Source organism: Dipodomys merriami, unplaced genomic scaffold (genome assembly GCF_024711535.1).
Source record: "Dipodomys merriami isolate MVZ:Mamm:240054 unplaced genomic scaffold, mDipMer1.0.p SCAF_150, whole genome shotgun sequence".
Classification (NCBI taxonomy): Eukaryota; Metazoa; Chordata; class Mammalia; order Rodentia; family Heteromyidae; genus Dipodomys; species Dipodomys merriami.
Window position 1 is genome coordinate 2,714,884 of NW_027202827.1, and position 14,001 is coordinate 2,728,884.

Consider the following 14,001-nt stretch of genomic DNA (forward strand, 5'->3'; position numbering starts at 1 on the left):
TCAATTACTTTCTCTTAGCATGTTGCATGGGCCAAGGTGAGAAGTCTTACCTATGTTATCTAATGATGCAGGTAACTGGGACCTGATATCCTCAGACCCATGGGTACTGCAGAAGAATAATAGCTTTTAGGCATCATATCAGCAAAATTTGGCAGTAAGAATGCTTCAAAAATATGGAAAAAAACACTGGGACTATCGAGTTAACACAATAAATGCATCAGCAGTGTAAAATCTCTTCTAGACTAGAGGAAAAAAATACTGCTTTTTTTTTTTTTTTTTTTTTTTTTTTTTACAATGTGAATTCAGAAGAGAAAGAACACTTAGAAGGTATCACAAGTTTATACCGAAGACATTACATTGATACTTTTTATATTCTAATATATATTCTATACCTAATTATTTATGTTCCAATCTATTTATGGGAATAATTTTCAATTTATTTGTTAAATTATCAATTAATTCTAGTAAGATTCACTGTGTGAAATTTAAGATAAGCACATATAAAATATATAAGTATATATAATATAAGAAATTGTTGGGAGTTCCGGGAAGATGGAGGAGGAGAAGCTGGAATCTGAAAAAGCTCTCGCATAGAAAGTAGTTTTAGAGTTCCAGTGAACAGTCCTAAGCCAGAGAATCACACCAAGTGTGCCATCACAGGACAGAGAGTTAGACAAGATAGGGGAAGCCAAGGAAACGCATCAGCTGCCGCTCCGGCGGCGGGGTCTCGGGGGCGACCACCGCCGCGGAGTCATACCTGAGACACAGAGAGTCGGGGACGAAGGAGCCAGACGAAGCGGACGAGCGGATTCTACTCAACACCAACAAGAACCGACAAGGAGCGAACATCTTCATCCTGCTGTTTGCAGACCAGAGACAACCCAGGATCCAAGACTTGGCGTGAGTACAAGCCCGACGTCCTCACTCCTCAGGGAGCAGAGGAGGAAGGGCCACCCCTCCCCCCCCAGCACCGGTGATCTCCATCTTGGATACCGACAAAGCTCGGAGGAGCTGCTAGCTCCAGCTCAGGCCTTGGAATAAAATGAGTCATTTAGCAGGTCACAAGAACTTAACAGCGAAGTGACCTGCCAGACTCAGCTCCATCCAGGGAAAAGTCACCCAGCTCAGGCGCCAGCCATCAGAGTGCCTTGCCTCACTGGGTAACCAGAGCCAGAGGCTGCCCCTCCCTCTAGCAGCCACCACAATCAATTGAAAAACAGAAACCCTGAGAATGGCTCCAGGCTGGGCGCTGTGAGCTTTATCACAAAATAGCCCCAGGGAAAAGCTACTGTTTGTTGAAAGGCCTCAACTCTACCCAGAACCTAGCCTCATCACCACATCCCCCTCTTTTGTGACTCTCAAAGCAGACCACCCTCCCAGAAAACTAACCTGGGAGGGGGATCTCAAAATCTTGGGTAAAGCAGAACATTTTTCTGCCTCTTCCAACCAACCGACTTAAGAAAACAATCAAGCCACAGGAAATCAAGCTGACCAGAGACTCCAATAAGAGACTGGTTGCAGACAAAAGGGAGATACAGGATTCTTCCCACTCCTCCCCCCCCCCAAAAAAAAAATCAAAAGACTTTTTTTCTTTTCCTTTTTTTTTCTTCTTCTTCTTCTCTTTTTTTTTGCTTGTTTTTTGTTTTTTGTTACCATATATATATATATATATATATATATATTTTTTTTTTTTTTCCTTTCTAAAACTTTTATTAATCTTTAATTTTTGCCTCTTCTGAAAAAATAATTGTTTTCCAGTAACTTTTTTTTTTCTCATCTTATAATTTTTATTTTAGGAATACGTGAATGAGAGTTTTCCTTTCTTTTCTTGTCTTCATTCTCTTTTTCTTTCTTTCTTAATTATCTTTTTGTTTTTTATCTAGCTCTACTGAACTTCTGATCTTTTCTTCTCCCGTTCCCATCCTTAAAGTTTTTCACATCTCTTCTATGTCCCTCCCCTTCTCTGAACATATTCACATTCCTCTCTAAATAGACGGTCTTTTAACCTCTATAATAACATTAATTTTTACGTTTCTATTCTTTTTCTGGTCTCTCTTTATTCCCCTTTCCGTCTCTTCTTTCTCTCTCTCCCTCTACTTGCATCCTACCCAACCCATTTCCTGCACTGTGATTAGGACATAGTTAACTCTCCCTGTGCCTCCCCACACCAATCTATTCCTTTTTTTTACCCACATCTCTCCCTAATCCTAATAATTTCTGGTTTTCCAAATTCTTTTCTGCGGTTCGAAATCCTTTAACATATAGTCGTTTGATGTTGAATAGATGTATCTGTTGAACTAGATTGTATCTGTAGACTATTGACGGTACAAATGCAAACTTTGGTTGATGGTTGCCTTAAGATAGTGTTCTAGCACAAAACTGGTGCAATCTTTATCTCAAATGGGCTGAGTAAGCCGGAAAAACACAAGAAAAATGGCAAATTCGGGTATCTCAATTCCCAACCTTGATAATCAGGGATTAGAACAGATAAAGAATAATCCAGAGGAGAGTTCCCAAATAGCTCTACAAACACTAATAGCAAACATGATAAATGAGAAGTTTGACAATGTACAAAGGACTCTGTATGAGCGTGATAGGGAGAGAGAGGAGGCATCCCAGAAGTTTATACAGGAATATCATAAGCGTGAGGAAGCTTCTCAAAAACTGATACAGGATTTGCGTGAACAACTTGAGAATACTCAAAGAGAAAGGGAGGAATGGCGTGAGCAGGCAGAGAACACTCAAAGAGAACTGCAGGAATCCCACAGAAGGGAGGAAACTAATCAAAGAGTAATTCACGAATTAAGAGACCAGGTAGAGGATACACAAACATCACAAAAGGCATTCATGGAATCCATTAACAAAGAGCTGAAGGAAGTCAGGGAGACCACAAAGGGAATTCTGAATGGAACCCAACAGAAGGAATGGGAGTCCAAAGAAACCATAACCAATCAACTAAGTGATTTGAGAACAAACACTGAACACCAAATTAAGGAAGTAAAGAAAATCATACAAGACCTAAAACAGAGCTTCAACAAAGAACTTGAAACCATCAAAGCTGACCAATTAGAAGGAAAAGAGATAAAAAACAAACTAGAGAGTCTCGACAACAGGTTAGACCATGCAGAAGATCGAATCTCAGGGATTGAAGACAGCCTAGATATTATAGAGAAAGAACATACAACCATCCAAGACAAGTCCAAGAAATATGATAGGTCTATCCAACACCTGGAAGACACCATCAGAAGGCCCAATCTAAGGATAATGGGTGTAGAGGAGCACCTAGAAACAGAAGTTAATGGTCTAGGAAATTTGTTTAACAGGATCCTAGCAGAGAACTTCCCAAACATAAAAAAGATAGGCCTATTCAGATACAAGAAGCTTTTAGAACCCCAAATAGACAAGACCAGAATAGGACATCCCACCGTCACATTATAATCCACACAGGATCAACCCAGACCAAGGAAAAGATCCTTAAAGCTGTCAAGGAGAAAAGGGTAATCACCTATAAAGGGAAACCAATTAGAATCACCTCAGATTTCTCAGCAGAGACAATCAAAGCAAGAAGAGCCTGGAATGACGTATGCCATGCCCTCAAAACAAACAACTATCAACCAAGAATACTCTACCCAGCTAAACTCTCCTTCATAACTGAAAGCCAAATAAAAAGCTTCCATAGCAAAAAAAAATTGAAACAATACATCTCCACCAAACCAGCCCTGCAAAAGATTCTTAAAGATGTCCTACACATAGAAAACCAACAAGAACGCAAGAATGGCCAAGAAACTGCACCCAAACTGAGAATCCAAGAACCTTAGGAAGAACCCAGCTTTCACAGCCCCCAAGAAGGTGGATAACATGGCAGGAACTCCCAAATACCTCTCAGTCCTATCTCTTAACGTTAACGGACTGAACTCTCCAATTAAGCGACATAGACTGTCTAGTTGGATTAAAAAACAAGACCCTTCTATCTGCTGCCTGCAGGAGTCACATCTTGCCCGTAAAAACAAACATATTTTCAAGGTTAAAGGCTGGAACAAAATCTACCAAGCAAACGGCCCTCATAAACAGGCGGGAGTTGCAATCCTAATATCAGATAAAATAGACTTCAAATTAAAATTCGTGAGAAGAGATAAAGAAGGTCGCTACATACTAATTAAAGGATCTCTCCTTCAGGAGGATATTACAATTCTAAATATCTATTCACCAAACAATGGAGCACCCAAATTTATCAAAGAAACACTACTTTCCCTCAAATCCCATATAGATCCAAAGACATTAATTGTTGGGGATTTTAACACACCACTCTCCCCACTAGATAGATCAACTCGGCAAAAACTAAACAGAGAAAACGCAGATCTAAACAGCTACATAGATTAACTAGACTTAACAGACATTTACCGAATATTTCACCCAGCAGCATCAGAATACACGTTCTTCTCAGCAGCACAAGGAACGTTTTCTAAAATAGACCACATTTTAAGCCACAAAGCAAACTTGTCTAAATTCAGAAACATTGAAGTTATACCTTGCATTCTCTCTGACCACAAGGGAATAAAATTAGAACTCAACACCAAAAGCCACCAAAGAAAGTCCGGTATCACATGGAGGCTGAACAACACACTGCTGAATCATGAGTGGGTCATGGAAATGATTAGAAAGGAAATTCAAATGTTCATGCTATTCAACAAAAATGAACACACAAATTACCAGCTCCTCTGGGACACAGCAAAGGCAGTACTCAGAGGCAAGTTTATAGCTCTGAGCTCCTACATCAACAAATTGGAGAGATCGGAAACTAACAATTTAATGACACATCTAAACCCCCATGAAAAAGAGCAGCAAGATAAACCCCAATCCAGTAGACGGAAATAAATAATCAAAATTAAATCAGAATTGAATGAATTAGAATCCAAAAATACTATAGAAAGAATCAACAAAACAAAGAGTTGGTTCTTCGAAAAACTTAACAAAATTGACAGACCCTTAGCAAACCTTATCAGAAAAAGGAGAGAACACACCCAAATTAATAAACTCAGAGATGAGAATGGAAACATCACCACGGAAACAACCAAGATTCAGAACATTATAAGGGAATACTTCTCAAAACTTTATGCTAATAAGTTTGAGAACTTGACAGAAATGGACCTTTTCCTAGCAAATATTGACATGCCAAAACTAAACCAAGATGAGTTAAACCAGCTTAACAGGCCCATATCAAGCATTGAAATAGAAACAGCAATAAGAGACCTCCCAGCTAAGAAAAGTCCCGGACCAGATGGTTTTAAAGCGGAATTTTACAAGGCCTTCAAAGCAGAGCTCACACCAATACTCCTCCAACTCTTCAATGAAATTGAAAGAGAAAGCTCACTACCGAACACATTCTATGAAGCCATCATAACCCTCATCCCAAAACCAGGCAGGGACTCATCAAAGAAAGAGAACTATAGACCCATTTCTTTGATGAACACTGATGCAAATCTTATCAACAAAATTTTGGCCAATCGACTTCAACAATTCATCCAAAAAATCATACACCATGATCAAACAGGATTCATTTCAGGGATGCAAAGCTGGTTCAATATACGCAAATCAATTAATATTATTCATCACATCAACAGGAGCAAGAATAAGAACCACATGGTTATCTCAATAGATGCAGAAAAATCATTTGACAAGATCCAACACCCCTTTATGATGAAGGTTCTGGAAAAATTAGGAATCCATGGAACATTCCTCAATACAATAAAGGCTGTATATGACAAACCTACAGCCAGCATTATACTCAGTGGTGAAAAACTAAAGCCATTTCCTCTTAAATCAGGAACAAGACAAGGATGCCCACTCTCTCCACTTCTCTTCAATCTAGTATTAGAATGCCTAGCTACAGCAATAAGACAAGATGCAGACATAAAGGGGATCCAAATAGGGAAAGAAGAAATAAAACTCTCCCTCTTTGCAGATGACATGATCTTGTATTTAAAGAATCCCATAGACTCCACTCCCAAATTACTCAAGCTGATTCAAAACTTTGGCAAAGTAGCAGGTTATAAAATTAACCCCCAAAAATCAATGGCTTTTCTATATGCCAACAATGAGAAAAGTGTGGCTGAAATTAGGAAAGCAACTCCATTTGTAATAGCCCCACAAAAAATAAATTACCTAGGAATTAACTTAACCAAAGAAGTGAAGGACCTCTATGATGAAAACTTTAAAATCTTGAAAAAGGAAATCAACACAGAACTTAAAAAATGGCAAAACCTCCCATGCTCCTGGATTGGCAAGATTAACATCGTGAAAATGGCAGTACTTCCCAAGGCTATCTACAAATTCAACGCGATACCTATCAAAATTCCACCCTCATTCTTCAAGGAAATTTAGGAGGCAATCCAAAAATTCATATGGAACAATAAAAGACCCCGAATAGCAAAAACGCTCCTCAATGGAAAGAACACTGCTGGAGGAATATCAATACCAAATTTCAAGCTCTACTATAAAGCCATAGTAATCAAAACAGCTTGGTATTGGCATAAGAACAGACCTCAGGACCAATGGAATAGAATTGAAAACCCAGAAATTAACCTACAGACCTATAGCCATCTAATCTTCGATGAGGAAGCTAAAACAATAGAATGGAAGAAAGACAGCCTCTTCAGTAAATGGTGCTGGCAAAATTGGTTAACTACATGTAGAAAACTAAAGCTAGATCCTTATATATCACCCTGCACCAGAATCAACTCCAAATGGATCAAAGACCTTGAACTCAAAGCAGACACTCTGAAAACATTACAGGATGGAATAGGAGAAACCCTAGGTCTCCTTGGCTCAGGTCGAAATTTTCTGAATAGTGACCCGGAAGCACAACAAATCAAAGAAAGGTTGGACAAATGGGATTGCATAAGATTGCAGAGCTTCTGCAGGGCAAATGACATAGCTAGCAAGATCAATAGAAAGCCCACCGATTGGGAGAAGATCTTTACTAGCCATACAACGGACAAGGGTCTCATATCTAAAATATACTTGGAACTCAAAAAATTAAACCACCCAACAACAAATCCTCAAAGAAACAACTGCCCAATAAATAAGTGGGCGAAAGACTTAAAGAGAAGCTTCTCTGAAGAAGAAAGAAGAATGGCCAATAGACACATGAAGAAATGTTCAACAACCCTAGCCATAAAAGAAATGCAAATCAAAACAACATTGAGATATCACCTCACTCCAGTTAGAACAGCAAAAATCAAGAACTCTAACAACAACAGATGCTGGAGGGGATGTGGACAGAAAGGAACCTTACTTCATTGTTGGTGGGAATGTAAACTTGTTCAACCACTTTGGAAAGCAGTATGGAGGTTCCTCAAAGACTTCACATAGATCTCCCCTATGATCCAGCAATCCCACTTTTGGGCATTTACCCAAATGTTTACAAACAAGACCACACTAAAGCTACCAGCACAACTATGTTTATTGCAGCATTATTTACCATAGCTAAGATATGGAACCAACCCAGATGCCCCTCAGTAGAGGATTGGAACAAAAAATGTGGTATATATACACAATGGAATTCTATGCCTCCATCAGAAAGAATGACATTTCCCCATTTGTTAGGAAATGGAAAGGTTTGGAAAAAATTATATTAAGTGAAGTAAGCCAGGCCCAAAGAAGCATAGGTCCCATGGTTTCCATTATTTGCAATATCTAGTATAGGTATGAGTCAAGCGGAAAAGGTCAAATAATGTGATGTTAGGAAAATGAACCCTTAAATATGTATTTTAATGTTTTCGTTTCTTTCATGCATGTGTTTCTAATGCATTTATAAGATTATTTCTTTGTTGCTTTGTATGTCCCTCCCCCACAGTGTAACCCCCGCGTTCACTATATTTGATGTCAGTGTAACATGTGGAGGAGATGGGGACAAACAAGTCGTTTAAGGATTCAGGTGGACCTGTTGCAACAATGAGAAGTACAAAATGTCATGTCAAAACCAGCTTTACAATGTCGGTGTGGGGGGGGGGGAGGGGGGTATAATTGGATGGGGGGAGGGGGTAAAATGGGTGGGGGGAGGGGGGAGGCGGGGAAGGGAAGTGAAGGGTAAAAAAAGGAGGAGGCTGCAATGCTTGGTAAGAAATATATGCATTATCCTGCCCATGTAATTGTAGCCCCTCTGTACAGTATGTTCTCAAATAAAATAAAATAAAATTAAAAAAAAAAAAGAAATTTTTATGCAATATTCTGTTGTGGTTAGGGTATCAAAGGCAACTCTGTTTTAAAGTATTATTCCATTATCTCTGCCTCAGTTTTTGGTAGAGTTAGACCTAAAACTTTACCATTTGTAAATTTACAGCCTGGAGGCAAGAGGAAACACTTTGATTAAAACATTACCAATTTAAGGCCTAATTTCGAGGAAAAACATATGGACTTCTCCAGGAGCTATGGAAATATTTGGTGATAGAAAGTCAGTAGTGTAAGTTCCTGCCTGGTTGGATGGTAGACAGGCCAGGATATTAGGCAAACATGAATATGAACAATTTTTTCACCTTCTTGGCTTTATCTACTTTTGAAATAATAGGTATAATAAATAAATAATTATATTGTGATAAAATACCTTCTATTCTGAACAATTCGGTCTGAAGTGTTCATCTCTCTATGAACCCTTGTAACTAAGATTAGTTTTGTTCCAGTAAGACAATCTATGCTGTCAGGGTAAGATATTCTGTTTGGTCTGTTCCTACATGGAAGAAGGGTAAAGGGTCAGGAAGACATTTTTCCCTTGAGCTACCAACTCATGTACAATGTATAAATGTCCACTCTAGGCTTCCCGATGGAGAAGGGTATACTTTACCTCATTTCTAGTATACATGAGTAGGCTTTTTGGAAAGTAGTCTCGGCACTGAAATAAGCCGATTAATTTCGGCATCCCAAAGAAGAAATTTGCATGGCATTCTTCTCCATTATTTTCTTGCCAATGATACCTTCCTCACGTTTTCATCTTGTTCCGTGTCTTCATCAGAATTGCCTAACCAGAGATTTTTGAGTACCAGTGGGAATGAGGTGTCCATCTATTTCCACAATAGTTCACGTTGGTTGAAATGGTCAGAAAAATCCGGTGAATTTTCTGCATATGTTTTTTCACCATGATTTATTTTCTCTTTTTCCATTTTTACTATTTTAAATTATTCAAACTGGAGAGTAATGAATTGATAGAGAGCAGAGGAAAGATTTTCCTCTGTATTCAAATGCACAGACTAAAAGTGAGGACCAGTGGTGTATTCATGATTCATGTGCAGCTTATTCTAGGAAGGAGAAAATAGGAAACAATGCCTTCTACATAAATAATTTGGGAAATACCAAGATATAGTGTAAGAGAACTTACTATTCAATATATGAGCTTTAAGAGCCTGCTAATAGATCCATTATTTATTGGTAACCAACATTAGAAAAAAATGTATAATGCAGTAGTAAAATAGAAGTCCTTTGTATGACTACCTAAATTCTTGCTTTTTAAAAACACTTGTTTTCATCTAAAAAAGTAGGCCTGGACTGGGAAGGTGGCTCAGTGGTAGAGCGCTTGCCTTGCATGCCAGAGGCCCTGGGTTCGATTCCTCAGCACCACATAAGGAAAATAAAAAAGCCGGAAGTGGAGCTGTGGCTCAAGTGGTAGAGCGCTAGCCTTGAGCTGAAGAGCTGAGGGACAGCGCCCAGGCCAGAGTTCAGGCCCCAGGACAGGACCAAAAAAAAAAGTAGGCCTATCTAATTTCTTCAGGTGATTTTGATGATTGAAGATGCTTAATGATAAGTCAAAATGTATTAGTAGTCCTTTGATATCAATTAAATTTCATTTTTCCTTCTTGGAGAATATAATGATCAAAGCAATAGTTCAGAATCAGCAAGCAATAATTCAGCATCATGTTTCCAGTGCAAATGGATCTCCATTAAGTAATACTCTATACCATTTTCCACAAAGTTTTGTCACAGAAACAATCTGCCTGCCTTCTCTAGCTGCTTTCCTAGCCTGGACCTTTTCTTTCATTGTGCAGGAAAAGTGTGATTCAACTGATTTCAGTCAGATCGGTTCCAAGAATTATCAAGGATTTAGATTCTTTTTTAAAAAACAATTAGTTGTGGGGCCTGAACTCTGGGGTGGTGCACCGTCCTTGAGCTCTTCAAATCAAGGCAAGTGCTCTACCACTTGAGCCACAGAGCCACTTCTGTGGTTCTGATTATGTGGTGCTGATTTGGGAAATGGCAGTGCAGAAAGTGAAATGATGCAACCAAAAATATAAAAGCAAAATAAATTAGGATAATTATGGGGCAACCATATTGTCTATGAGACTCATGAAAGAGAGAGAGGAAGAGAGATACAGATGTGCAATGACCTAGCTAGCCAAAAAATCCATGCTTATGATCCATTTACAAAGCAAACAATTTTATTTTTCATTTGTTAAAAGAGATGGAAATAGAATTTATATATTTACTTGAAATTAGTAAATACATTTTTAGTAGCCTACATAAAGAGACATAGCTTTGAACAAATTACAAACAAGAATCTTAATCCTTGGGCTGGGAAAGTGGCTCAGTGGTAGAGTGCTTTTCTTGCCCCTTATTACAGTGCGGAGACTACTTTCCAAAAAGGCCACTCCTATGAATACTAGGGATTAGGATGAGTATAGCCCTCTTCATTGGGAAGCCTAGAGTGGACACTTAGACAATGTCCACGAGTTGGTAGCTCAAGGCAGATATTCACGCAATTACTGTGAATGTCTGGACACCCCTGCACAGTGCTTATATGTGAAACATATTGCAACAGTACACACATACACCACACACACACACACACACACACACACACACAAACGTCATCATCATCATCATCATCATCATCATCAGATTTCTTCTTAAGTATTTTTTGTGTATGGTCTTAAGAAGAAATTTACATTACTAACTTAAATTTCTGACAGAACAATATAATCACTATACATCTTGCTTCTATACTCTCAATATTAAATTGCTATCTAAGTTTGTGCAATAGATAAATATAGGAAAAAGTAGGAGCCACACTGGTGACTCGTGTCTTTATTCCTAGATCAGAAAGACGAAATCTGATGATTGTGGTTTGAAACCAGACCAAGAAAAAAATCTATTAGATTCTGGTTTGAAAGTAACCAGCAAAAGCTAGAAATGGAGCTGTGGTACAAGCAATAAAATGCTAGCCTTGAGAAAATTAAAACAAAAAATTATAAATTTGGGACAGAGCTAGGCCCTGAATTCAAGCTCTAGTATTAGTATTTAACTAATGAAGGAATGAATTAGTTAATGAATTACATAAAATAAATGAAGTGGTCACATGTGGAGGGGCAGATAAAATGTAACTACCATGGTGACTGAATTATGTATTATTTTGTAATAAGGCAAATTATCATTTGTCCTAATCACTAATATTTTATTTGAGCTTTTTTGTACAATAAACCCTGAATTTGGCATGCATGTATATGTGTGTGTATGTGTGCACACATGTGTGTTTATGTGTGTGTTTGTGTGTATGTGTGTGTGATGTTGCAATGTTGCTTGCCAATATGAAAAGGGTGAGGCTGAAAAGAACTCTGTTGCAATGTTTTTTTATTTATCAGTGTTCTGTCCTGTCATTTCAGTGGAACCACCCTTCTGTACATTTTATTTGTTAATAACATCATCATAATCAAAGCATTTACAACATAAGTTATATAAAAGAGATCATTTTCAGTTCTTAATATATGTTAGGTAAAAAGATACACATATAATTAGGTAGTAACTTATTGCTGTAAGAAGACTGTCAGTACAAAACATGTATTTGACTTCTTAAATTGGTTATATTTTTAAGAAATATTCATGGAGTGATTTTGATCGACTTGACCAAATAGGTATTACTCTCTGGTTATTTCTGTGAAACTCAAGGTGGATAAACTCTTTACAGATTTCGGTTGAAAATAACTTTCTTTGTAAGATAGTATCTATTCACACTAAGATAATAAACCCCGTAATTTTAAGGTTTGAATATCACATCATATTGACTGAAAATCAGTATTGTGGCTATGCTTGTTAGATATATATTAAAAAAAAAACATGTGTCATCTCCAGATTGTGGATTCATTTGAAGTTGTTTTGTACATATAAAGGTTTCTTCATTAATAGTTCTTTTGTGGGAGTAACTATCACAACTTTAACAAATAAGGCTTTTTGAATATCTTTTCCAATATAAATAACATCCCAGACCAAGTCTTGCAATTTCTGAAAAACATTTAAATATTTTAGCAATATTTTAGTTCATTGATTATACAGCTAATGACATTTCTGAAGTAAATATTGTTAAGATCTGAAATGTAAGTGGGTATATAGGCTTTTTTATGAATCATTTCATGAAAAGCCAGTTTTTATGAAACTAAAGGAAATAGAATAAAAGAATGTAAGTGAATTGGGTAACTTAATTATTAGTATAATTTTGTTTTCTATTAGCACAGTCCTTTGAATGTAGATGAGGCAGTTAAATTATTTTTGTGTCACTGTGCTTCAGTTATTTTTAGAATCTTTGTAGTTATAAGAGTGAATTTTTAGTAAAAATAAATGTATTTTAATATGATTAGGATTAATCTTGTGTTTTGTGTTCTACTCCCATGAAAATGAGTTATTTTCAAGTGTTAATAGTTTATAATTGAATCTTCACTATCATAAGAAATTTTGAAAAAAATTGGTAGTATTGATGTCTTTATTTTGGGGGGCAGGGGTCCAGTAGTGGGGCCTGAACTCTGGGCGCTGTCCCTCAGCTCTTCAGCTCAAGTCTAGCGCTCTACCACTTGAGCCATAGCGTCACTTCCACCTTTTTTCTTTATGCTTATGTAGTGCTAAGGAATCGAACCCAGGGCTTCATGCATGCAAGGCAAGCACTCTACCACTAAGCCACCTTCCCAGCCCTTCATCTCTTTTTAAACCAATAGTATTCAGAAGTTGGAGAGTCTTTAATTCATACTTCGGTCTTGGTGTCTATGATTTTTTATCCTCTCATTCCTAACATTAATGATAGGTCAGAGTGCATTTTTGTGTATAGGAAAGGTAAAATATTTATCTGGGGTCAAAGGTGATTTTTATATCAGTCTTGCTTTAATAGCATTTTAAAGTAGTACCTTTCTCTCAAAATGTTGGGTATAAAAAGCAATCAAAATACTTCGAATGGTAAACGACTTAGTTGAGCTACAATGTGGAAATGATTGGTCCATAAGACCTGCAGTCTGTTTCCCTCAGGAATTGGGGAAGTCATTATTTCAGTAAGACAGTGTTAAACAGAGATAGGTTCCCCAGGCAGTGCAGTGTTGAGTGAAGGGTTAAAATATGATTTCTACTATTTTGAGCTAGAAACCAAGAATATTATTCTTTAGCAGTTCCTTTCACCATTGAGGTTTGCATTGATTATGAACTTTGAGTTTTCATATTATAGTTCCCTATTTTCTAACAAAGATAATGTGAAATATTGTGAAAGTGAAAACAAAAATTCTGGGAAATTTTCCTAGAATTTGTAGACTAAGTGCTGGTATTTTAGTCCTAAAATACAATGAGGTTAATTGATACAGTGGGAGATGATCCTCAGGCTAACACTTACCTTTTTGAGGATTAAATTATATACCATAGGTAAGGTACTTGGAAAAACAATCAATTAGCATTTGGCACATTCTACCTGTTATTTTATAATTTGATGAATTCTAACATTTTTACCATGATTTTATATGTGCAATGTGATGTGTTGATATTCATTGCATTGATCACTTTTCTGTCACTATGAGGAAAATACCTGCAAAGAAAATTTCTGAGGAGGAACCTATTATATTGACTTTAAGAGAACACAGTTGAAGATCAAATGTCTCCATTGTTTTTTTTTATCATATTTTCATTATCTTAACTAGGTGTACATGGGAATTTCCATTCAATAAATGAGTTTTTAAGTATAATGGATCTTTATATAACTTTTCCCTACCCTTC